The 23933-nt window shown below is 32.5% G+C and overlaps 2 protein-coding genes across 3 annotated transcripts in view; one reads left to right on the forward strand and one right to left on the reverse strand.

Moving 5' to 3' along the window:
- LOC132704265 (odorant receptor 49b-like) overlaps positions 1 to 13246 on the reverse strand; it is a 51771-nt gene extending 38525 nt beyond the window's left edge. Inside the window, exon 1 of the mRNA XM_060674134.1 lies at positions 13157 to 13246. The gene's annotated coding sequence lies outside the window, so the exon portion shown is untranslated. The remainder of the gene's footprint in view (positions 1 to 13156) is intronic.
- LOC132704267 (ras association domain-containing protein 10-like) overlaps positions 1 to 23933 on the forward strand; it is an 84578-nt gene that overhangs the window by 5620 nt on the left and 55025 nt on the right. The gene's annotated exons all lie outside the window — the stretch shown is intronic.

The raw sequence follows: 23933 nt of genomic DNA on the forward strand, positions 1-23933 counted from the left end.
GTCCACGGTCATTTTGCCTGGTTAATTTTTGATCAATTGGGCTTAAATTTCCTTAGTTGGAACCATTTTACATCTACATTGTGGACTCCTGCAATAATTCATTGATAATACGCATAGACCAATATTATTTTGGTTATAGATGGGAAATAGAAACATCGCCAGCGCCATCTATTGCCATATGTGAAACTAGTAGCGAAGTTCAGAACCAAATTCCTTTCTATTTTTAAATTTTGAATTCGAAATTTAGAAATTGGTGCGACTATACTCGCAATAATTTTATGTTCAGGATTTTTATGCTGTCGAATTTAGAGGATAAGCCTAAGGAAAAAAAAGATGTATGTGATTAACAAGCCAAAAATAAAAACTTTTCGATTTATTGCTTTATTCAATCTGGTATTAACATGATAATAATAATACAAAAAATAGGAATGTGTATTTTGAATGGTTCCTAAAAAAAATATATATATATATATATATATATATATATATATATATATATATATATATATATATATATATATATATATATATATATATATATATATACAGGGGACAGCGAATTTGGAAGACTCATGAAAACAGTTAGTCATGACGGAAATTCGAAATATGTTTGTCTATGTACTATTACTTATAGGTATGTATTTTTGACGCATTTGCTGAGGTATGCCTTATATTTGAACCTCTTGATAGTCTATTTATTTGGGAACAATAATTATGCGCCCGTATCATTACTAAATATGAGAAAATATGTCGTCATGAAAATATGGTGTTAATACTACATTTTTAGGACAAGTTTTTCTAAAACATATTTAAAAAAACCAGGTTTATAAAAATCATTTTTGGAAATGCATTTCATAATTGCAAAAGCATATCGAATTTTGCTTACAAATGTTTTGTTCATATAATTTAATCTTTTCCTATGTTCTGAATACTCTGTGTATTTTAAAAAATCTATTTTTTATCAACTGTGACAAATTGTTTTTTGCAGTCGCACGATTGTTTTCCAGTTTTCTGTCCTAGGTACCCAACAAAATACCCTAATGCTTTTTCCTCTGTGAGTTTTAAAGGAGTAGGTAAATTTGCAGATATTTGGGTATACTGCGGAAGTGTAACTTCATCGTGTTCTGGAAGTCCTTAAAATGGCATAACAAAAGAATGAACACTTAAACATAAAATAAAGATATACTAGATAAAATTTACTAATTAAGTACCTGCGATGTAAGTCTTTGTAACGTGAAGATTGGTGCTGATCATCTTCACAGTTGGTGATACCTTTATGCTTTCAGTTGTACTCTACTACAAATAAACTCACTACTATGCAAATTAGGCAACTTCACAATGAGAATGCGGCCCACAAATGCGACGGATGCGAATTTAAACTTTAAACGTTTCTGCCGCCTTCTGTGTTTTGTCAAAATTCTTCTGTTTACAAAGCCTCAAGCGGGATGTAAGGAACTAAACGCGGTAAAAAAAAAATTCAAAGAGTACCCAGAGAATGATAATACGTTTTATTCTGACGTTTTGTTGGCCACCAAATCATATTGTTGTTAATGTTGCAGGTTACAAACAATCAAGCTTTCCAAGATTTTTAATTTTCCCTTATATCATAGTTTCTGTCTTTTGATATTAATTGTCAGGTACATACCACAAGCTTGACCCACATTTGTTTTTAAAGAATGGTTGGTACAACCGTAAAGTAAGAACGATTAATTCATCATTATAATATCGCAAATAATTATAAACTTCAATATTCTCGTACGGCGAAACAGCAAAAATGTTTTCTGCCCATTGGCAATTGCAAAAGTCGCGATATGTAAACAAGAATTCAAATTAATTGCCGCATATCGCTGAATCGTAACCACTTAGGAGCAATATTAAATATTTTTCAACATTTACGATTGCTCTTTCAACTTTTATGTTTATAACTCTGAATATCGCTTTAAGCGATAGCAAGAGCGCTTATGAAAACGCATCGTTACCTAATTCTAGCTTAGCAGGTGTATTATTAAATGTGTTAAATTTTTATTTCTGGGTTGTGAAACATAAGAAAAAAGTAAAATTATCATCGCGGCGGATTGGAGAAAACTTAATCATTTCACTTAAAATATAATTGACAGACAATGTTTTCCGGATTATTCGAGGACAGCCAGCTAATAGTCAACTCAAATACAAGTAACAACATGCAGCTGCCAACTAAGCTATACATCGAACATTTTTTTAACATTTTACTTATCTTCTATTTCTCGTAAACCAACAATTATGCAATGCAATTATTTCCCTAAATTTTATGAATTATTAATCAATACTTGCCCTATGTATAGTTTCGAAATCACCCTGTATATGAACTTGAGCGGGAGGAAAACTTAATTATATGTTAATCTTAAACTAATTAGATTAGATTAGATCGATAATCATTAAATCTATAGAAAAAATTTCGCAAATAAGGACAAATAACCATCGTATTGATTTGTCATGCATGACCAAACAAGATTCCAGAAGGAGTACATGTTTCCTGATTGTACCAACACAATGAAACACTCAAGGTCTCATAGTGATTTCGTTTAGTAGATTAAGTGTAATAGTAATTTAAAACTAAGTTGATGATAGTTTCAAAGAAGGCAAATAAAATAACCAAAACTAAATATTATATGTATTTCTTCTTTTTTCTTACGTTAAGGCAGCTAAAACCGCATAAATTTGTCTATTATAAAATATCTATGGCATCGACTAAGAAAATATAAATGATTATCAAAATATAATCGACGTTTGCAAGGATGTGTTTAACAGCAGCTGAGTTCAAAATCGTAGCACGGTGCGATAATTATTTTGACATTTTCAGCGGAGAAAGTAGGATACTGGAATTAATTTTGATTCGCTTGAAGGGCTATTAATTACCATACCGAATATGAAGTCCCACCGATATGAAAATTATTGGGTTGTTGCTATTTACGTACGTACGAAAACTTTTCGCAACTTTCTCATTTTTGCTTCTAGCGACGCCCTCACATTTTTGATGGTTTTACGGAGTATCTCCAATATTAATTAAGCTCGCCTGTAGCAGGATTTTTTAAATAAAATAACAAGTGACACAAACAAAAATGTCGTAGATTAGATTTTTAGAGTCAGAATGATACTGAAAATGTTAGTTTTATCCCAAATTTCCAAATGTGAGGCTAAACCCTGTCTGTATTTTAATAATTTTATTGGGTTTGCTATGTTTTCAACAATATGTATCACCCAGGGAGTATTTCAAATACGCGGCATAAATCTACATTATCATTTTGTCATTCGTAATTATTATTTTAATTTTATTTTACAGAATATGATAATTATGTCGTAATTAATATTTCAATTTTTGCTTCTCCTTCCTTCTGATATGGCTCATATTAACCAAAAATAAGAAAATTATGAGAAATTGGATATAAGGTTGTATTATCAATGCACATTTAATATTGACCATATACAAGTTTATTTTGATATTTAATTATAATTATATAAATTATGTAATTTATGTATAAAAAAGTGTATTTTCTTATGTATGTTTTTGAAAAACTATTAACTAATCGAATCATAAAAAACACATACATGAAGACATGTGAGTTTTAGAAGAAAACTGACCACGCTAAATTTCCAAAATCACTTTTTATTTAAAAACCTCAGGGAGCAATAACGTCTCTGTTTGTGACATCTTTCATTTAAAAAAAAAAGTAGTCACGAGTCACGAAAGTGGCTGGCTTTATTCCCCTTAAACCCTGGATATTATAGTCATATGTAATCAGATATTAAAGAGTTCCACTCCAGCTCTATAATTTTTTGATAGATTACAAAATAATTTCTACCTATTTTCGTACATTATTATTAAGTTTAAAGTATATTTGCATGGGACTTCTGAGACTTCATATCATCGGTTTTTATAATCGTTTAGAACTCCTTTTTATCTAACCTATTTTTATGAATTTTGTTCTTTATGATAAATAAACCTTTTTTAATTTGAATTGGTTTAGAGTGAGTGAGGGCTTTATGAAAAAAAATAATTTTCAATTTCCGCGGTTTAACTTTCTCTAGGTTCTACGACGACGTCCTCTGAGGGTAAACTCCTTCTGCTGCTGTGTTTGTCCCCTCTCAATAATGTTACTTTATTTCCTTCTCTACCTTTCACTTTGTAATAAGTCCTGTTATAACGAGCAACCAATTTTTTTGGTACGATAAGCTAATCTTGTCTTCTCTTTCTTTCTCTTTTTGTCCTTGTTTCGTTAATCGTTAATTACAGCATGAAGAATGGAGATATATTTTCGTTGGGGAAGGACAATGCCCAAAATTAGGTGTTCTTAAATATTGCAACAAAGTGCAAAGGAAACCAAAAGGACCACCGGAAAATGACAACCTTTCTTTGAGTTTCTTGAGTCAAGATATCTGAAGTCGCTTCGGAATTGACTTGTTCAAATATTTATCCTCCCCGTTTGCTTACATGCAGTAAGAGGGACTGTGATCGAACTATATCTATATTTTCATTTCAAAATTTGTAAAATTCCTAGCTTATAAATTGCCGTCCATTTTCCCCTTCTAACAGATTTTGGAAATCCCAGTCTACAGAATAATTCTGTTAGTTGCTGGCAGTTAGAAGTTGTTTACTTTAGAAGTTTTATTTCCTGGCATCACCGCCAAGGTTTTTCTGAAACAGTATTAATCTGCTTTTCGTGGCCGTCTCGCTAGGACGACCTTCATTCCCTAATGTTACGATTTATTCTCGTAATGTGGAAGGCATAATAATTTTATTTCTCCTTAGCTACATAGCTTCTAATGCCGAAAGATCCCAAGAATTTTGGTTAGTTTTTCCTAGCCAGTTCCTTACCTCATCATCCCATTTACTCGCTACACCCACTTCAGAAATAGTATAAGCTATGTATGTACTCTGTACCGGGGTGGTAAATATTTGATCTGTAACTTGTTCAAATTCCAGACTGACCAGATAAAAGGAAAATCGTTCGACTCCCAAACTAAACCTAAATTTGCTTTTTGTGTCTGTGAGTACTTACTCTTAGTTTCTGATAACATTTACTAGCAAACTATATAATCTGGAGGCACTGATCAGAATCAAATTGAAGGAAGACTGATCTTAGTTTTCGGTCAGAATAAGATAGTATTTAAAGTTTATTAAAATTTTCTATGTAAAACTCAACTCGACTTAATTCCAAACATCTAAACATTCCCTTGCGGTAATAAATGTTGTCTAGAAAAGTATTTGCCGATTTTCAGCTTGCTTATAAAGGAATTGAATGTAGGTACTGTCTAGTTATTTCTAAGTGTTGATGCAATGATGAATAGAACCATCTTGTTTAAAAATAACGACAATTGGAGGGATACAATTACTTGTTTCTTGGACTTGAACTATATTGTCATTTTCCAGTAGTCCTTTTGGTTTCCTTTGCACTTTGCTGCAATATTTAAGAATACCTAATTTTGGGCATTGTCCTTCCCCAACGAGGATATATCTCCATTCTTCATGCTGTAGAAGTAATCTAGGGGTATGTTGTTCGCGATTTGAATCTTAGATTGAACTCCACTTCCTCCAATCCATCTGTCCTATTTTGGTCATTGTCCCGAATTGTAGCCTTATTCTGGAGAAGGATTTCCCAATATTGAGAGGTGATTATGTTTACGCGACAACCGAAATGGATAATGGATAGACCATCTCGAAAATGTATCGTTCGTTTATTTTGAAACAATCACATTTTCGAATATTGCCCACCATTGAGCTGCGCTTCACACCTCAGTCTTGTGCTGCATGGTGTTAACTTTTCTCTTTTCTAGATCGACAATGAATAAAAACGTCCTTGAGATCTGCAAGTAAACCATCTCGGGTTTCTAGTTGGACATTCCTTTACCGAACTGGTGCTCATCACGCCTACTACATCATGAACAGTTGTCGTGAGCCTGCTTATTAGTCCAAGTGATTGGAAAATTATCTCTTTTTACTCTTCCGCAGTTTGCCAAATGCACATTTAGATGCTGGGGGACTTTCAAGAAAAAGTTTCTCCTTCTTCTGGCATTATATTCCACATGATGTTCTAAGGTCGAATTTTGAAAGAAATAATCTGTTAACTTGTTAACTAATATTTTATAAACGTGGTTGTTTTGTATCAGGTCGTAGGATTCGATAGATCCAGGTATAATAATTGAGAACTTAAAACTATGCAGAAGTTTATTGCTTTTTTTACGGGATCGGTTATTTCTTCGGATGCCAGACACAGGCCCATTGAGTGAACCCATTTTTCCCACTCTATACTAATAACGGCCTTATCTAAGCTCTCACAAAAGCAGGGTTTAATCACGCAAGCACAGAATCACCCATATTGAGATATTACACTAAAAATATAGTTTAATATGCAACAAGCGCGAGTGTTTCGCAAAACAACACGAATAGATTCATTGATATGACCATCAGATTTGACAAACGTCAAAATTCACGGAGTGGGAAATATCTCCGAAAACATCCGATTGCTCCCAAATACGTGCGGTAAAATTCCGGAAAAGTCGGAAGTGGCTCGGATCCATCGGAAATGAAACTGACGTGGTAAAGTGACGGTTCCCGCACGCTAGATCGGTGGATAATTAGGTATTTTACAGACGGGAGTAGAAAAAAATATTTGCGCACCACAAATATTAGAGCACTTTTTATTATTTAATTTATTTATTGTTGTCCTTTTCTCGTCGCTTTTTCGTCTTTTTGCAAAATTACAACTACTAAAACAATCTCAATGCTAAATTACAGAGAGTTAACTAAAAGACTCCTTTTGATTAATTATTATATTTTTATTAATTATTATTATTACTAATTAATAATTGTATAATATAATTTGTTGTTTAGTAGCAGATGAAACCGTTCTATAAACTTATAAAGTAATTAGTTTCACGCGTTTTTTGTCCAAGTCATGTTAAGCGGCGAAGAACTCAAAACACGACATTATTTGCTACCGATATTACGAAATCCAATTACGAATTTCTTTATTACCATTTGATAGACTTAATTGCCGATAAACTAAGTGATACGAACCAGAAGTGTGTCACATTTGATTAATCTGTTAACATTCCGATTATTAATAATGCTTGTCCGAGGTGTTTAACAACATCTGTAATTGATTTTTGCAATATCTATGCACATGTTGCGTTATATGTTGTCGATTACGTCAGTCATAAATGAAAAAAACATATTTCGGGTAAAAATGGCGGATATATAGCGATGCACTGAGCCTCTGGTATCTTTTTTCTTAAAATATACGACAAATGTTGTTCTTAAAACGCTTTTAATTGTTCACGTTTAAATTTTTTCAAGGTATTATGCTTGCGTCAGAAAATTATATTTGTACAACATTTACTTGAAACGTCCCCTCTAGGGAAGATGGTGAAATTGCCAAATTTTTTTCGGTAATGTCAAGAATAAAGTGCATGTTTAGGTGTTTCCTTTTTATAATGTCAGGCCTTTCACTTGGCGTGACTAATTTTGAGGACCCGCCGAATATGCATGGTTTACTTAATAATTGTAATTTGAGAAACTTTCGCTTAACCCGGCATTGCAACAAAGATAAACGTTTCCCGTTTTTTGAAGATATTTTCAGACGCACACGCGATATTAAACAAATATTTGGGTTTCGGTTGACGTTCACCGACAAATTTAAAGATTGTACCATTCTATTTAAAAAAAAAATGCTTTACCATGCCTGATTATTGATTCATTACATTTGCATTTATTTCTTTCTAACGTTGTGTGGCGTTAAATTTAAAAGTTTAAGTAATTTTTGTTTGTTTTTTCGACCACGATTACAACTTGATATGAAAAATAAAAAAAACATCACTATGTTTCGTATAACGTGCCATATACAGGGTGTCTAATAAGGTGGGGAAAAAAATCGATTTTTTTTTTGATCTGACAAACAAAAACTAGTTGCTAGTTACTTCTTGAAAGCAAATGCCACGTATAAGCTCTTAATATTAATGGGGATTATGCTTTTGCATTTTCGATTTAGTCTCATATATAAATAATCATATCTTCTAACCAATAGATCATTCAGCCCATTTTATTGATAACTTTTATAGGAAATTGAACGCTTCGAAGATATTCGTTGTGAAAGATTGAAGAATTTAAAGAAAATTAACTTTTGTTCTGACTGAAAAATAATTATCGTAAAATGTTTTCAATTATTCTTATAGGAAATTTAATGATCTACAAGAAAGATTTCTCTCGATTACTCGAACCATATAAATTGTGGGACCTATATTATCTATTTCAGAAAAACATTCTTTATTCAAGAAATATCAATAAATGCAATTAATGCAATTAATACAGTAGTATTAATAGAAAAATATACATTTTTTAAATTTAGTTATACAAATCGACTTTTATTACAGCCAGGAAATAGTCCTCGATGTTCTTTGACAACTTACAGCAAGTATTGAAACTGTTCTTCGTTTTTCGCAAACACTGATTATATTCAGGGACCAACACTATTCCACCTTCAGCTGCGTCATTTACAACTTTCATTGGCTAAAAACTCTTTCCTTAAAACTCTCATCTGAAGTCCAGAATGCAATCTCAACATCAAGGAAATCATATCAATTCAATCAAATCAAATGATGAGAAACGAAGTTACTCAAATTCTTTTGATGGATCTCAAATTTTTTAACCCTAGAACCATCCCATCCCCAGAACCCAGCTTTTACAGCTTCGACTATCTTCTTTTTTATATCTAATGGAACAGTATCATCAACCAGTGATCAAGTATTAATAAATTGGCCTAATAATCTAATGGTGATAAGATATGATTATTTATATATGACACTAAATAGAAAATGCAAAACTAGAATGAGGATGATCTTCCCATTAATATTAAGAGCTCATACGTGGTAAGTACTTTCTAGCAACTAGTTTTTGTGTGTCATATCCACAACAAAAATATCTTTTTTTTTACTCACCTTAGTTTCTAGTCTAAGTTAATGTCAGTGAATGTTTGACTTGACAATTGTTATTTAAGCAATACTACAAACAATATACTGTGCTTATATATTCAGTCGCCTGAACTTTGCCCTCTTCTTAAGTATGAAATCCAGAACCATTTTCGAATTACGAACTTTTGCTTAGGAATTTAGGTTGAGAGAAACTCAGTTCTGACCAATAATGTGACGATCTCTTGCCACCATTTCAATCGTTTTGCAGATACCGTTTGTGTCTTAACGCGATTGATATCGTTAAGTCAAATAACGCAAAATTTTTGTTCAATGCAAAATTGTGGATCGTCTTATGTCGATATGTAGAATAATTCAAACATTAGGAAAAATTCTTTTTAAGACTCTTAACTTCCCTTTGCTTTATCGTTATATGTCACATTTAATAGTGAACCCATAGCCGTCCATCTTAATCTGTCTATATTTATTAAAATTAAATTTCCTCAAAATAAATCACAATAATTCAAGTTAGAGAGATCCGAGAATTTAAACAAATCTCGCTATAGCTATTCTCCTATATATTGAGGGTTCAAGGATATTGAAATATTTTAATTTTACATTATAGATAACCATTCCGGGATACCATCCGCCCATTTAATGTTTTCATTGATCTATATTTCAAGTTCTTTTATAATTCTTCTCTCGCCTTTAGCGTTATAAAATCGGACCTGGTTGTTTACTTTTAACAAACTAATGAATGAAATGGGATCGGTTGACGTAAAAGAAAAAAAAACGTTTCGAATGCACAGTTGCAGTTACACATAGCCGTGCCCCAATTTGAAATAAAATAGGAACAGTGCTTAATTATGCAACTGTACCTAGTTCATTTATAATGTCGAGGTGAGTACCGAGTTCTTTTCACTAGACCTAAGTAAGTGGGATGAGAAAAATTATGCAACGCAACGAACAATGCTCATAATTGTTGGTGTTACGAGAAAACAGTTTCGTTAATTTAATTAACAGGGGCGTGATTCGAAAGTACAGGCGGACAACAGAATTTTTCGGGTGGCATAAATTAAATGAAAATTGAGATATTTTTTGTAATAAAAAGCAAACGTTCCATTATATCTATCTCTCAATTGATGTTACCGTTCAACACCTTACATTGCCCGCACTCCTATGTGGTAATGGTAATAGGTGAAGAAGCCAACAAGATGAAGAAGGAGTCCAGCTTCTTAAGGTTATTTAAAGAAAACATATTTTTCATTCCAAATTGCTGATCCGTAATTACTTTAACGTTTACGGAGAACCGAAAAGACCATTTTTCTGCTCTGCTGTATATGCTCTATAGAACTAAACTATTGTGTACAATAAAACTTGGGAATTTTCAGAGTGGATTGCGTGATTTTCTTTTCAAAATTTGACCACCGAGAAGTTTCGTTTAGCCACAATTTGCACGAAGAGAATGCTCAAATTTTGGTTGCAGTCGTTAAAAATAAATAATGTGAACGTGATACATAAGAAAAGTCAAAAATTTGCTTTTCCGAACGAAATACTTTATTTTATTTATTATTATTTAAAATTCTGAAAAAATATTAATATTGATTGGAAGTGATGTAGAATACTGGTACGCTTAAGTAGCAATATTTTTGAAATAATTGCGGTAACTCTTAAAGTTTGACATATTTCTATTAATTACTACCCTACTCTAGGTATTATCAAATGAAAAATAAATATAAACACTATTACTTTCAACATCATTCAACATTTGTTTTATCGTGTTTAATGTTGGTTGGTTGATTTCTTTTGAAGCGTTCGTTATTTCCTGCATTACGATAACGGAAGTTTGTGCCTTCATAGTTGGACCTCCAATCGACAAACGTTGGCCACCTGCATAACTTGTAATCAAAAAAAAAAATTAAGCTGATTTACTCTTGTATCTATTTTTATCCAAAAGTAAGTTTCCCGGTCAATTTGTAAGGTAGACATGCGATGTTCTAAAATGTGTTAATTATAGCTTGGATGAGCTCTTATATTATACATATTTTTCAAGTTCATGGTGATGTGGTCGGTCTAATTCACCGCAAACTTGGTTAGCAACTTATAAGCCTGCAGTGCATGATTTTTGGATTAAAGAATTGTTTAATATTTGTGATGTTAAACTGTTCTGGAAAAACCCATTGTTTAAATAATATTCTGCAAAATACTGTATTGATGATGTAAGGGCTTATAGTTATAGGTCTCTGTAATAAAATGGAAGTATAATTGTATCAGTAGCGTATCGACCCACTTGGCAATAAACGGGGTTTATAACCATGAGGCAAAAAAGCGCACCAATTAAATTTTGATACGTCTAAATATGGAGAAGCACAAATTTAAATATAAATAATATTGTCTTCTTGGTTATGTTATGTTTCCCGAAATCACATTATGATCACATTTGATAAAGACACGATGTTGTCGAAACAATTGTCATACCGAAATATATATAATTTCGTGAAAATCTGAACTTTTAGTTCTTATTTATTTTGATAAATGGTTTTTCATCAAGTAAAAGCCACCTCAGTTCAATTAACATAATAATAAAATAATATTTTGAACAAAGAAGGCAACGATATCGATGGCAGAATGGCAACTGATGTTTAACATCAAAATAGATTGTTATTATTTATCTGCATTATTTTTTACAATACATTCGACTGACAAAAAATTTAAAATATTTAAAACGGTAGACAGTCAAGAGACAATAACGACATGAAAAATAATTAGCGTTTGGTAGATAAAAATAAATATTGTATCAACGAACATTTTGATAAGTAGAAATGCATTATTTAAGTTAAAAGAGATGTTTTATTAATTTTTTTAAACGGTCTTCCACATTTTACTTCTTAAATACTTAATATTTCTAATAGTAATATTCTTAATAACTTCTTAATATTTTACTTCTTAAATAGTTAATAACATTTCTTAATCATTAATTTATATATTCGTGTTTTAATGGCAAACAAGTATCAAAAAACCGTAAAATGGAAAATTTTCCCAAAATGATATGTTTTTTTGAGTTCTGTTATTCATATTTTTGGTTAGTACAAAAATATCGAGATGTAGTTTCACTGGTTTATTCGACTATCTAAAGTAAAAAAACTCATATAGTTGCATTCCTTTCCGATTTTTTTTTGTGCGGTATGCGTTAAGCCTTTTTGGAGATATGGACATTTATTTAAGAAAATATTCGAAGATCCCCACCACTTTTGTAGCAGAGATAGAGCAAGCAGCATTAAACAAGAAACATTTGAAATTGTCGCACCTTAAAAGTAGTATGCACTTTAACAAGTGTTAACATTACAAGTTTTTGTGGAAACCGAATTTTAAAATTCACGATAACAATTACGTCCCCTGGTAGCCAATTGAGAAATTCAAAAACATTTTCCAGCATTTTCTTTTGGCAAATTTATTTAATATTTTTTAAAATTACTAGAACTCTCCGTTTTCCAAATACCTCCTCGCACTTACTGGAACATCCGGTACACATATTGGACTTTCTTAGACATGAAAATGCAGTCAATAATAGGAGGTGAAAATTGGAAAATGACCTATAGACTTTTGCTCCGTCCATTATCCTTTCACTGCGAACTGTTTAAGGGCTACATGTTGAATATTATATGCCCGGATATCACGGTCGGGTGCTTCTTGACAGGTGGATTCCGGAACAAAAGAGTTTGAAAAGCCAACGGTTTAACGGAAAAATTCTCCGTTAACGTTGATAATTTAGATTAGATTGACCCAATTTAATACAATGTTGCAGTCCCATGGAATTTTCGCGAATGTCTTTTTTATTTTTATTTCTTGTCTGCACTTACGTAATCCAATTCTATTATTGTTTAAATTACAGAAAACATTATATTTCTATTAAAACGGCTCTGGAGATATATAATTCTGTGAGTGGTGATGCAAAATCTGTATTTACGTGTCTGATTTCGCAACGGATTATGATTGTGACATTTTAAAATTAATAAGCTTTCATTATACTAAATTTTTAAGTGAACAAACCAGAAATATAGCAAAATTGTTGCGATCGTTTTGATTGCTTTTGAGGAGATACTTTTAATTTTAAGTTTAAATTTTTAATAGTATGGTTCTAGAAAATTATTACACAACGTTTGCAATAAATAGTTTTGAGTGTTGACACAAGCGGAGGCAGTGCTTAATTACTTACCAATGTCTGAAGAAACTAATGAAAATGAAAATACCACAATTTTCCTACGATCATTGGTTTTTTCTTACATTTTTCCAAAACAGCACTAGTACATCCACTGAGCAACGTGTGACATAATTGTCACAACTGACAAACATTCAAAATGCCATAATAGCCAAGAGTATTCAGCGAAAGTGACATCTTAAAGTGGCCATTTGCATAATTCTCATCAGCTGTTAGTCGAGTATTGAGTCCAGTATTGAGTATTTTAAAATATGTAGAAAAACTCCTATTGGGGGCTGTTTTCCATCAATAACATATAATTTTGACAGACCCAAACCATTTGAAAATGATCAAATAACTGAAATAAGTCATCATAATATCATCGAAAATCAATTTTTTCAATAGAAATTATATTTTCAAAGCTCCATTTGACTATCAAAATTTTCTTAAGCGTAACCGGCTCAAAATTTTCTCTTCACATTTACGACTCTGTATTATAAAAATTATAAATTTAATAAGTGCTTGTACAAAATCATGACCATGGTGAATAAAATAAGCTTCGAAAAATCATATTCTGTTTTTATTTTGTGCAGATATTTGATTTTTAAAATAGTGTATAATTTATTTACATTTACTAGGTTTGAGTATTCTGGGTATTCAATAGTTTATAAACAACCACGACTACCCTTTTCCTTGGAAACTTGTGTGAACACTGTTTATAAATAGTTTCATCATCTGTCAAATCAATATTTAGTTTTCCAGCATAGATTCCAGTTTTGGCATTAAGTTTGTTATTTAAATAAAAAATTTGTTAAAAAATGCAAGGGACTCGTAGTTTGCACTGTTGCTTTTGTAGAACTTGTGTTACTTATTGCTATCCACTACACGGTATAATGAACGCAAACTCCACGTGCCGATGGACAACTCAAAAATAAATCAATCCGCTCCTAAATCAATTAGTTTGGTTCCATTTGGAGCCCAAGCATACGTAAATTGCGAAATTAATTACCCATTCCCACAAATACGTTCATACACCCATAAATTTCTATTGCAATAGCGAAATGCAATATACAAGCATTATCATTAAAGTATAGTTTAATGGGTAACCTGCGTGAAATATCCACAAGAAAGAGAAATTTATGTGAAAATACCGTCACTTAAATTAACATTTTTCCCATTTTAGCGTTAAATTGATACTACGGTTACGTTTGGCGGTATTTATTGAACAGTTTGTCGTTTCCTTGGCACAAAAACACTTTTTATCGGTTAAGCGTAGCAAAAACATAAAGTCTATGAAAATAAATTGATTGTGGAAAATCAGTTTTCTTCTCACGCGATTTTGGCAATTTTATAAATTAAAAGAAAATAGCAAGTCAGTCTTCCAATATTTGCATATTTGCAATATTTGCATCATATTCTGCAATAATGTATTATGCTGTGTTCGTTATTTTCCAATGGTACCGATTGAAGTGAGTTATTTCTGTGGTAAATTTTCCTAACGTAATAGTATATTATGCAACAAGTGAGGTAAACGGTAAATTTGACTCACGAGTTTAGTTTATACGAGTGGAGTGCAGCGGAGCGAGTATTTAATAAACGAGTGAGTTAAAAAGTTTACCGGACATGTTGCATACTATACTTTTTCTACGACCGTTAGATTTTGAGTACATTTTCGCAAAACAAAACGAACACATTCACTGACATGACCGTCAGAATTGACAAACATCAAAATTCAAAGGGTGGGAAGTATCTCCGATCCGATCCGATTGCTCCCAAATCCGTGCGGTAAACTAAGTAAAGTCAGTGAATTGTGGTGTACCTCAGGGAAGTTTACTCTGTCCTTTATTGTTTATAGGGTTTATAAATGATGTGTTTTCATCCTTCTCCCATACTTACTTTTCCCTTTTTGCCGATGATGCAGTTTCAAGCATTTTTGCAGCATCATCTGAGCAACTTAGCATTGCAACCAAGACAACTGTTGAGCAAATGAACATTATGCAGAAACTAAGAAATTGAAAAAGATGATCGCCGGTTCAACGCGGGATTTAAATAAGAGTTTATTAGTACGCTTTAATGAAAGCACAATCCAACAGAAAAGTGTTGTAAAATTCCTCGGAGTTTATGTAGACCCGAGACTCTCCTGGTTCGAACAGGTGAACCACATTCTCAAAAAACTTTCTGTTTACTGCTTTGTCATATGGAGACTCCGCCTTCAGGTTTCTTTCCCCTTGTTAAAAATGTACTATTTTTCGTATGTCATTCCTGCCTCAACTACGCCTTGGCTTGTTGTGGGAACCTCCACGTGCGGAGCAAGTCTTTAGGATGCAGAAACGCATTTTACGGACTATACTGTTTAGGCCCTGGATTTTTTCATGTCGGGACCTATTTCCACAATACTCTTTATTGACACTTCGTAGTATGTAATACTAAATTGTGCCACGTATGTAAAAAGTATCTCTAATCTTTATATGCTCTCAAGAAACTCAGTTATTCAGTACAGTTTAAGACCGAATTTTAACATAAAAATACCTGCACATCGACTGTCTCTTACAGCAAATAGTCCCTTTGTTTTGAATGTAAAAATTTAATACGTATTCGTTGTTTGTTATTGTTTATATATTTGTTATTTATCTAACATTATTACTTATTATTAGTATTATTAATATATATATTATCCAACATTTGTGAATCAAGTCTTAAGGAAATAAAGCTGTCCTTAGTTTTATCTAATCGCTTATAAAATTTCAAATAAAGGCGGCAAGCGTTTTTGTGTGAATTTATGGTCTACCCAGCTCTGACAGGTTGAGGAGGAATCAATTGTTGAAATGATTTATGTCAATTTTCTCTTGAAAAAAATTTAATGTCCCCATTTTAGTTTCTTCTTTGTTGGAATGGAAGTCGGTGGTGTTGGCGTTCATTATGAGAACGGAAGCAAACATTAGTTGATACGTATTTGGTTCATATATCAACAATCATGTTCCAGCGAAAAAGTGTATTTCTTGATCATAGCAGGTATTTACTGATCTGTCTTCAATAATAAATTTCTTCTTTAAACGCGCGTTTTTTATATTTTCTTTCACTACTACGGCTGTGAAACTGTAGCTTTTGCGTGATACAGCAGCCACAGACTTCGTGTCTAGCGTGACCACATTATAAACATAAATTATCAAGTCCTAACTGATGGAAATTGCAGCCACTGGACAAACCTATACTTAATGCTAATATCTAATCAAAACTAACAACAAGGTTTGTTTTCTTTTTTTAGAAACGTTTCGTTCGTGCTTTGAAGTATCCGCGTAAGTGCTTGGATTAGGATACAGTTGTAAAAATATACCGGACAACCCTATGCGGCGATCTTTCATCGGAATAAAAACAGTTGTTACGTGATTTGCTCTTCTGGAACAACTCGTTCCTGGTGATCGACCAAGAATATCGAAAATAATTTACGCAAAACCCCCCAGACTCGTCCGTACTGCAATCGAAGTTACAATTTTTAATGCAGGAGTAAACAAATCAAATTTCGAATTGATTATACAGGTGATGGACACATGTGCGAATGATAACGAGTAGGTGTGTGGAAAATGAAAGCCAATCGCGATAGAACGGTAGCGTTTGACCCCGGCGTTTCATGGCCTTTATGCCTCGCTGGGTTTACGTTAAAAACCGCCAGAGAGAAAATTTGAAACAGCTGATCTATGGGAATTTTTAACGTTGCGACGTTATACTTTCTCACAGACGTTAATTGGAAGGCTACGAAATTGCCAATAAGTGTTCTACAGGGTGCCATACGCCTAAGGTAATTGAAATGCCGCATAGATTTGTTTTTTATCATTTTTTTTTTCATATTATATAAAAATTTGTTTTTATTTAATATTTCAAAAGTATAATTTTTATTTATAATTTATCAAATTCTAAGTAAAATATTTCCTAAAAACACAGTATAACTCTAAAACGGTTGATCATAAATTAGCTGATTTGTCTCGAATAGCTCTGGCGAACTTCTTAAAATGAAAGAGACATTAATCTATTAAAATTTGAATTTAAACCGTCTGGCTTTGTAGCGTTGATGGATTCTGGAAGTGTGCATATTGTAAACTAAAAATAAAATGTTGTTTTGCACAACAGAAAAAAACTCGAAAATAAATAGACCTGGACCCACCAGATTTTTCTTAGCAAATCACGACATTGGCTAAATATACTGTATCAAGTTTTTGTTGGCGGCATCTCCCGTTATGATTTCATTTTGCCGCGGTAAACAAAAAACACAATAGGTTTTTTTATTTTCAAAGATAAAAATTTTATCAAAAAATTATTTATTAAAAAAATAAAAGAACCTATTTAATAATCCGGTTCCGGTTAACCAAGAAATGTTTTGAGACCATTCCGCAGACATTTAAGACCTTCGATACTTTTGTACAAGCTACTGGAACTTTATTTGACCAAATTTTGTGTATTTGACGTTTTTAATCTTCAAGAAAAATACGAGGATAAATATATATAGGCTTGATTACTTACTTCAAAAACATAGAGCAACAATTGTCATACATACTAGTTTTTGACACCGTGTAATAAAATAAAAAATCAAAGGAAATGACAAAAGAGAGGTATTTTTTTTATTATTTTGAAAACAAACAAAATATATTTTTCTTGTTTTGCTTATTAAAATTAAAGAATTAAAGATATGAGTTGATTTTCGCGTTTAGAACTCGAACTCTTATTATTTGACAGACACCCCTAGCTTTTAGTTATGCAAATGGTATTGCATGGATACCCAGCATGAAACAGGTGTCCGTAGAGGGTAACCTGCGTCAGGTGGCGTCTCTAAACCCCTAATTTACGTCGCGTAGTAATGCACTTGACTTTAGTTGGCTAGCGGACGTGGAAACAGACGCGTAGTGAAACGCCACGCACAAAAAGGTTGTGTGTTTATAGAACACTTGTAAAATTTTACCTTCAATTGCAGAGGATTTCAGATTGGTAAGCCTGTGTAAATAATAGTCTTTTCAGTAAAACTGGATTCTTTCGTTGTATTCTCTGTTAATTATATCTTCGCGTTTTAAAGAGAATGAAAGGGACAGACGCGGTTGAAAAAGCAATCATTGCGTTACAAAATATATTGTGAAATTATATCATTAAGCATTTTTCTTTTTGGTAATTCAAAGCAAATAGATAAAACAATATATATTTTTTAGAATAGATATAAATTGTAAATTCTGCATCGTATTAAAAACCGAATTTAAAAATTTCTTTTATTATTTGTCACAATGTTGCTTTGCAAATACAACTAAACTAACATCCACAATATTAACGCAATAAATTAGTAATTAGTAATTGTTAATTTTTTAAATAGAAAAAAAAAAGAAAAAATACAGTGCTTTTATGGGTTAAAATGCATTTTTTATCGGGGTAGCGAATACTAAGAACTAATCTTATTTCTGTCGATTTTATCAGCTGATTTATTGCAATCAATAATTACTTTTCTTATGAATGAGTAAAGATCCATCTAGAATAACTACCAAGAAGGCGATGACTGTTGAAATCTCTTAAGGTCCTTCGGAAGCTGTTGATAATCTCTGTAATCTTTTGCTGGGTTTGAAGCATTATTTAATTGTATTTGTTAATGTAATAAAAAACACATACCAAAGTAGCAAAATTTTAGAACTACAAACTGTAGAACCCCCATCGTTTTGACTCGTGCCTTAATACTGTTTTGCCTGTAGGCAACGTAGGACTCAAACAAACAAAACAGACGACTGCCCAATCCATCCGAGCAAATCTGCTGCTGCTTTACACTGCGGTCTAATTTTCAATGACATTATTTTTATATTTATCTTTTTGGAAAACATCTCTAAATAATATAAACAATTTGTATTGAGTAACTCGTTCAAGAACAAGACACATCTAACTTGTATACATTTACCTTATTCTTATTTCAGTCATCTAAATACGGAATTAATTACACTCACCGGAAAAGTACCAAGAAATTAGATTTTTTATTCAACCTGCGATGTTTATGGAGGCATGCGTGCGTGCTTCGGAATAATAAAAACGTTAAGAATTCTGTTTCGCGGAACCCGCACACATTATTATCGCATAGATATTTATTTAAGCGACGCAAGATTTAAATTTATTGTCATTGAGGACGTACCAGCTACTTGCGGTTTATCATTTGCTTCGATTCACTCACTGGTCTTTGATTTGTATTTGCAGAGAAAACGAATTTGATGTTTTGTGTCCGAAGCAATGCAAATTTTTGATTATAGGTTATATAAAAAAAATTATTATCCTTAAAAAACTTTGGGTATAGTCCTATTTCGTGCAAAATTTTAGAGAATTACAAATGATTAAAATGTGATATTAGGGGAGATCGGGGACAATCATGACAATTTTTAGGAATATGCTAGGGAAGAATGTAACATCTCAAAAATATGAAACATTTATTTAAGGCAACCTTAGAACCTGTGTTTTAAATATTTTATATGGATTTCTGGATTTTATCTGGATTTCTCTAAACAAAATCACTAATATTAGACATTATACGGAACTAAAAACATTACTTGAGCATATTCTAAAGAAAAACAATTCTTTTCATTATCATTGCAGATCAGCAAGCACTAATGAAGTCATTTATCTACAAAATTTCTAGATTCCTCTTTTTCTTTGTCATATGAAACTTTTCAAATAAAAAACTAAAACTAAAACACAGGTTCTAAGGTTGCCTTAAATAAATGTTTCATATTTTTGAGATGTTACATTCTTCCCTAGCATATTCCTAAAAATTGTCATGATTGTCCCCGATCTCCCCTAATATCACATTTTGTCACAGGACGATATGTAATTCTACAAAATTTTGGAAGTAGGACTATACTCAAAGTTGTTTAAGGATAATATTTTTTTTTATATAACCTGTAATCAAAAAGTTGCATTGCTTCGGAAACAAAACATCAAATTCGTTTTCTCTGCAAATACAAATTAAAGACCAGTGAATTAAAGCAAATGATAAACCGCAAGTAACTGGTACGTCCTCAATGACAATAAATTTAAATCTTGGCGAAAACGTCAGCAAGTTCGACTCAGCAAAAACCGACGCATGAGAAATCCAGAAGTTTTGTAAAAAGTATTACAGTAGCCTGTGGAAGTTTATTTGAAAAATTAAGACATTTTTTTGTGAGGCCAATTTTTTCCTGTATTAGATTGTATCCACATGTGCCGAATGCTCTCATTGCAAAACGATTCCTCACTTTTCCGCTTTCCCTTCCGTATATTTTCTTTTCTTAGTAAAAGTTTCTCTTGTGTGTCTATGAGAATTCCAGAATGCCTGTTTCGGCTTTATATAGTTTAAGACTTCAGAAGATTTCAAGTGCTTGGAAAGACTCCTTACCTCATACTTACCAAAACCTGTAGCTGATATGATGTATATTTAATGTGGTAGTAGGACGTGGGATAACATTATTGGATGGTTCATCCAGTCTAGTGGTAGGACCTAATTGACAAGGTCTCCAATGTTGATATTATTCACTTATTGCCTGGTAACCAAGACACTGACTGACTTTTTATATGGATTAATGCATTATGACAATCCAGAACTAACTTGGATGTTATTTTGCTGGTTCGCATAGCTTTTATTACCGCTTGAATGTCTTATTATCTTATTACATATCTTAGTTATTTCTATTTCTTTTGCAAAATGTTCTGTTGTGGTGGTCTCAGCTTGGAACACTGTTTCTAACTTACCCATTGGAGTAGAAATTTTTGATGTTCATCCTGGGTTCATATATTCCAAGTCCTAGTCCTTCTTTGGTTTGGTCTGTACACCAGATTATATCTGGGCCATTTTTCTAATTTTCTCTAGACGATATTTTAGTTTTGTAATGTTTAACAAAGCCACACTTGCGTATTGTGCTGTTCATAGTGAGCCCCAGGACTTCGTTTGCCTTTATCTCCCTGCAGAGATTGTCATGTCTTGCTATAGCCACCAATTATTGGTGACTGGCCTTGCACGCTACTCACGCTATTGCTGCAAAATATTATTTTTGGGTTTAGGCCCCGGTTTTTTCCACACGTTCTTCTACACCTTCCTAGTACAATTGTTGCCCTAAGGGTGACCCTTTGAATGTGCGTTTTTCAAGTAAGCGTTTGCGGCAATGTAAAATATAACTGTTAGCCTGCAATGATCTGCAATTCATGTTAGATGATTAAAAAAGATAAATAAAACCAAAGTAAGTAAGTATTTCTTTGGATTGTAATTTTTTTCTGAACAAGATTTTATAATATTTTTGTATTTTAGTTTGTTCATTACAATTAGTAATTTCCAAAGTAAGCAAATCAAAACTAATTGAAGCTTTGTATGAATAACAAGTTTCTTTTCAAGGAAAACTGTTTTCTATTTAATAAATAAACAATATGATGCAACAAAAATTCAAACGTTTAAAATACGAAATAATATAAAGGGACAAGTAGCAATACTGAAAATATTTTTCATCTTCGACCACCATTCATCCATCCAACATTGTAGTATATAATTTAATAATAAATGTCTTGAGCACATTATAAATAATAATGAAGGCGAAACGTAAATTAAAGTAAAATAATTTGACGGTTGTTTTTATGGATTTCTTATAGTTTCATTTCTAAGTGTGCATTACCATATCGGTGGCAATAGATAGTTAACATGTCATTCAGTTTGTCACAACGCTTTATTGATAATCTCATTCCAGTGTCTTAAGGACATTGTGCAGTAATCGCTCGTAGTAACACAAACGATTTGTCAGTCACGTCGAAGCAGAACTGAGAAACATGTAAGGCGCTTACTGAAAAGTTAATTTGCACTACCTATCACTATACCTTGCAAATTTATGCAAACCCAAAATATCGGTCCGTTTTTTATTACAGCTTAAATTTTAACGCCGTAACTGAATATTAGGGTTATACGGCAGAATATTGAAGACTCAACTCCGAAAGTGTTCACCAAAAAGGTATATTTGCAATTATTTTGAAAATACCTACAGTGCTATTCTTGGTGCATACCGTGGATTTGCTCTACAACATTGATTCTCATGTGAGCGCTTATGCTGATGACACTAAATTATTTGACAATCCTGCAACACATGCGGACGTATTGCAAAGAGACTTGAATGCTATTTCCAAGTGGTGTTCAAGTTGGCTATTGCCGCTGAATGCTCAAAAGTGCTGTGTGCTGCATGTTAACAAGAACAATCCCTGTTTGAACTATTATATCAATGGAAACTTTGTTTCAAGTGTCGATTCTCAGATGGACCTAGGTGTGACAGTAGCTAATGATCTTGCGTGGTCTGTACATGTATCAAATATTGCAAAGAAAGCAAACTGAGCGTTATTTTTGTTAAAAAAGACTTAAAAAATCCTACTCCTCGCACCGCTGGAATCCATGGCTATTGCGTGACTGTGATGTTCTGGAAAGAGTGCAACGAGCCGCTACCCGTTGGCCACTTCAACTTAGACATACACCTTACGATGACCGTCTCAAAATACTTCTGTCTGCTAACATTAAGTCAGCGTCGGCTGCGAGGCGATCTCATTCAAATTTATAGGTTTGCGAAAGAAATGAACAATTCAGGACTTCACATCGCCTGCATTTTATAAGTAACAGGACTTTCGATTATTGGAACAGTTTTGATGCGGTTTTATGTATGTTATGTGTCGAAAAAGCAGATTTTGACTACAATATGTTTGAATAAAAGAAGAAAAACCTACTATCAATCAAAGAAAGTGGGTTTTTAAGTAACCATCTTTATTTTTAATATAAATTTCAGTCTTCTAAGTTATGAAAATGCCTGTTTTAACTCTAATCTATTCGAAATCAAGAGCGGAAACCATTTATTTGTACCAATAAGAAGGGTTTTAAGCACATATCTGCTTTTCTAATTTAGATTTGGGTGCATTAAGAGGCGAAAAGGCAGATTCTGGCTGGGATCTTACCGAAATCGGCAACTCTTTGACTCAGTAAGGGGGTTTTACACCGATATTTAATGGTTTATACAGATTTTCTCTACTATAATGCTTAAAGACGGCAATTTTGGCTAGTATTTGAAAGATATTGACATGAATATGTAGCTTTTTTAATCAAAAATAGATAGTTTAAGCTGATATTTGCAGTTTTGATGCGGTTTTAGGTACGATATGAGTCGGAGTAGCCGATTTTGACTGGAATCTGTTTAAAATGAGAAGGAAAAACCTGCTATCAATAAAAGAAAGTGAATTTTTAAGTAGTTATCTGCAGTTTTAATGTAGATTTGAGTCCGGAAAGTTATAAAAATGCTGGCTTTAACTGTTTTAACTATAATCTATTCGAAATCAAGAGCGGAAACCATTTGTTTGTACCAATAAGAAGGGTTTTAAGTACATATCTGCTTTTCTAATTTAGATTTGGGTGCATTAAGAGGCGAAAAAGCAGATTCTGACTAAGCATCTTATCGAAATCGGCAACTATTTGACTCAGAAACGGGGTTTTACATCGATATCTAATGGTTTATAAAGGTTTGCTTTACTCTAATGCCCGAAGACGCCAACCTTGACTAGGATTTGAAACATATTGACATGAATATGTAACTTTTTGGATCAAAAATTGATAGTTTAATCGGCAAAATAAATTTAGGCAATACAGATAAATTAGGAAAGCTAAAATTTTGACTGTCATGTTTGAAATTAGCAAAAAAGTTTACCAATTGGAAAAACCTCTGCAAAAACTCAACAATAGCGGATAACATGATTCTTCATCCCTGTCCGCTAACTCGATCCCTATTGAGTCCTTCAATTT

The sequence above is a fragment of the Cylas formicarius genome, unplaced genomic scaffold (assembly GCF_029955315.1).
Source record: "Cylas formicarius isolate icCylForm1 unplaced genomic scaffold, icCylForm1.1 PGA_scaffold_7__23_contigs__length_41026272, whole genome shotgun sequence".
NCBI classification, from domain to species: Eukaryota; Metazoa; Arthropoda; class Insecta; order Coleoptera; family Brentidae; genus Cylas; species Cylas formicarius.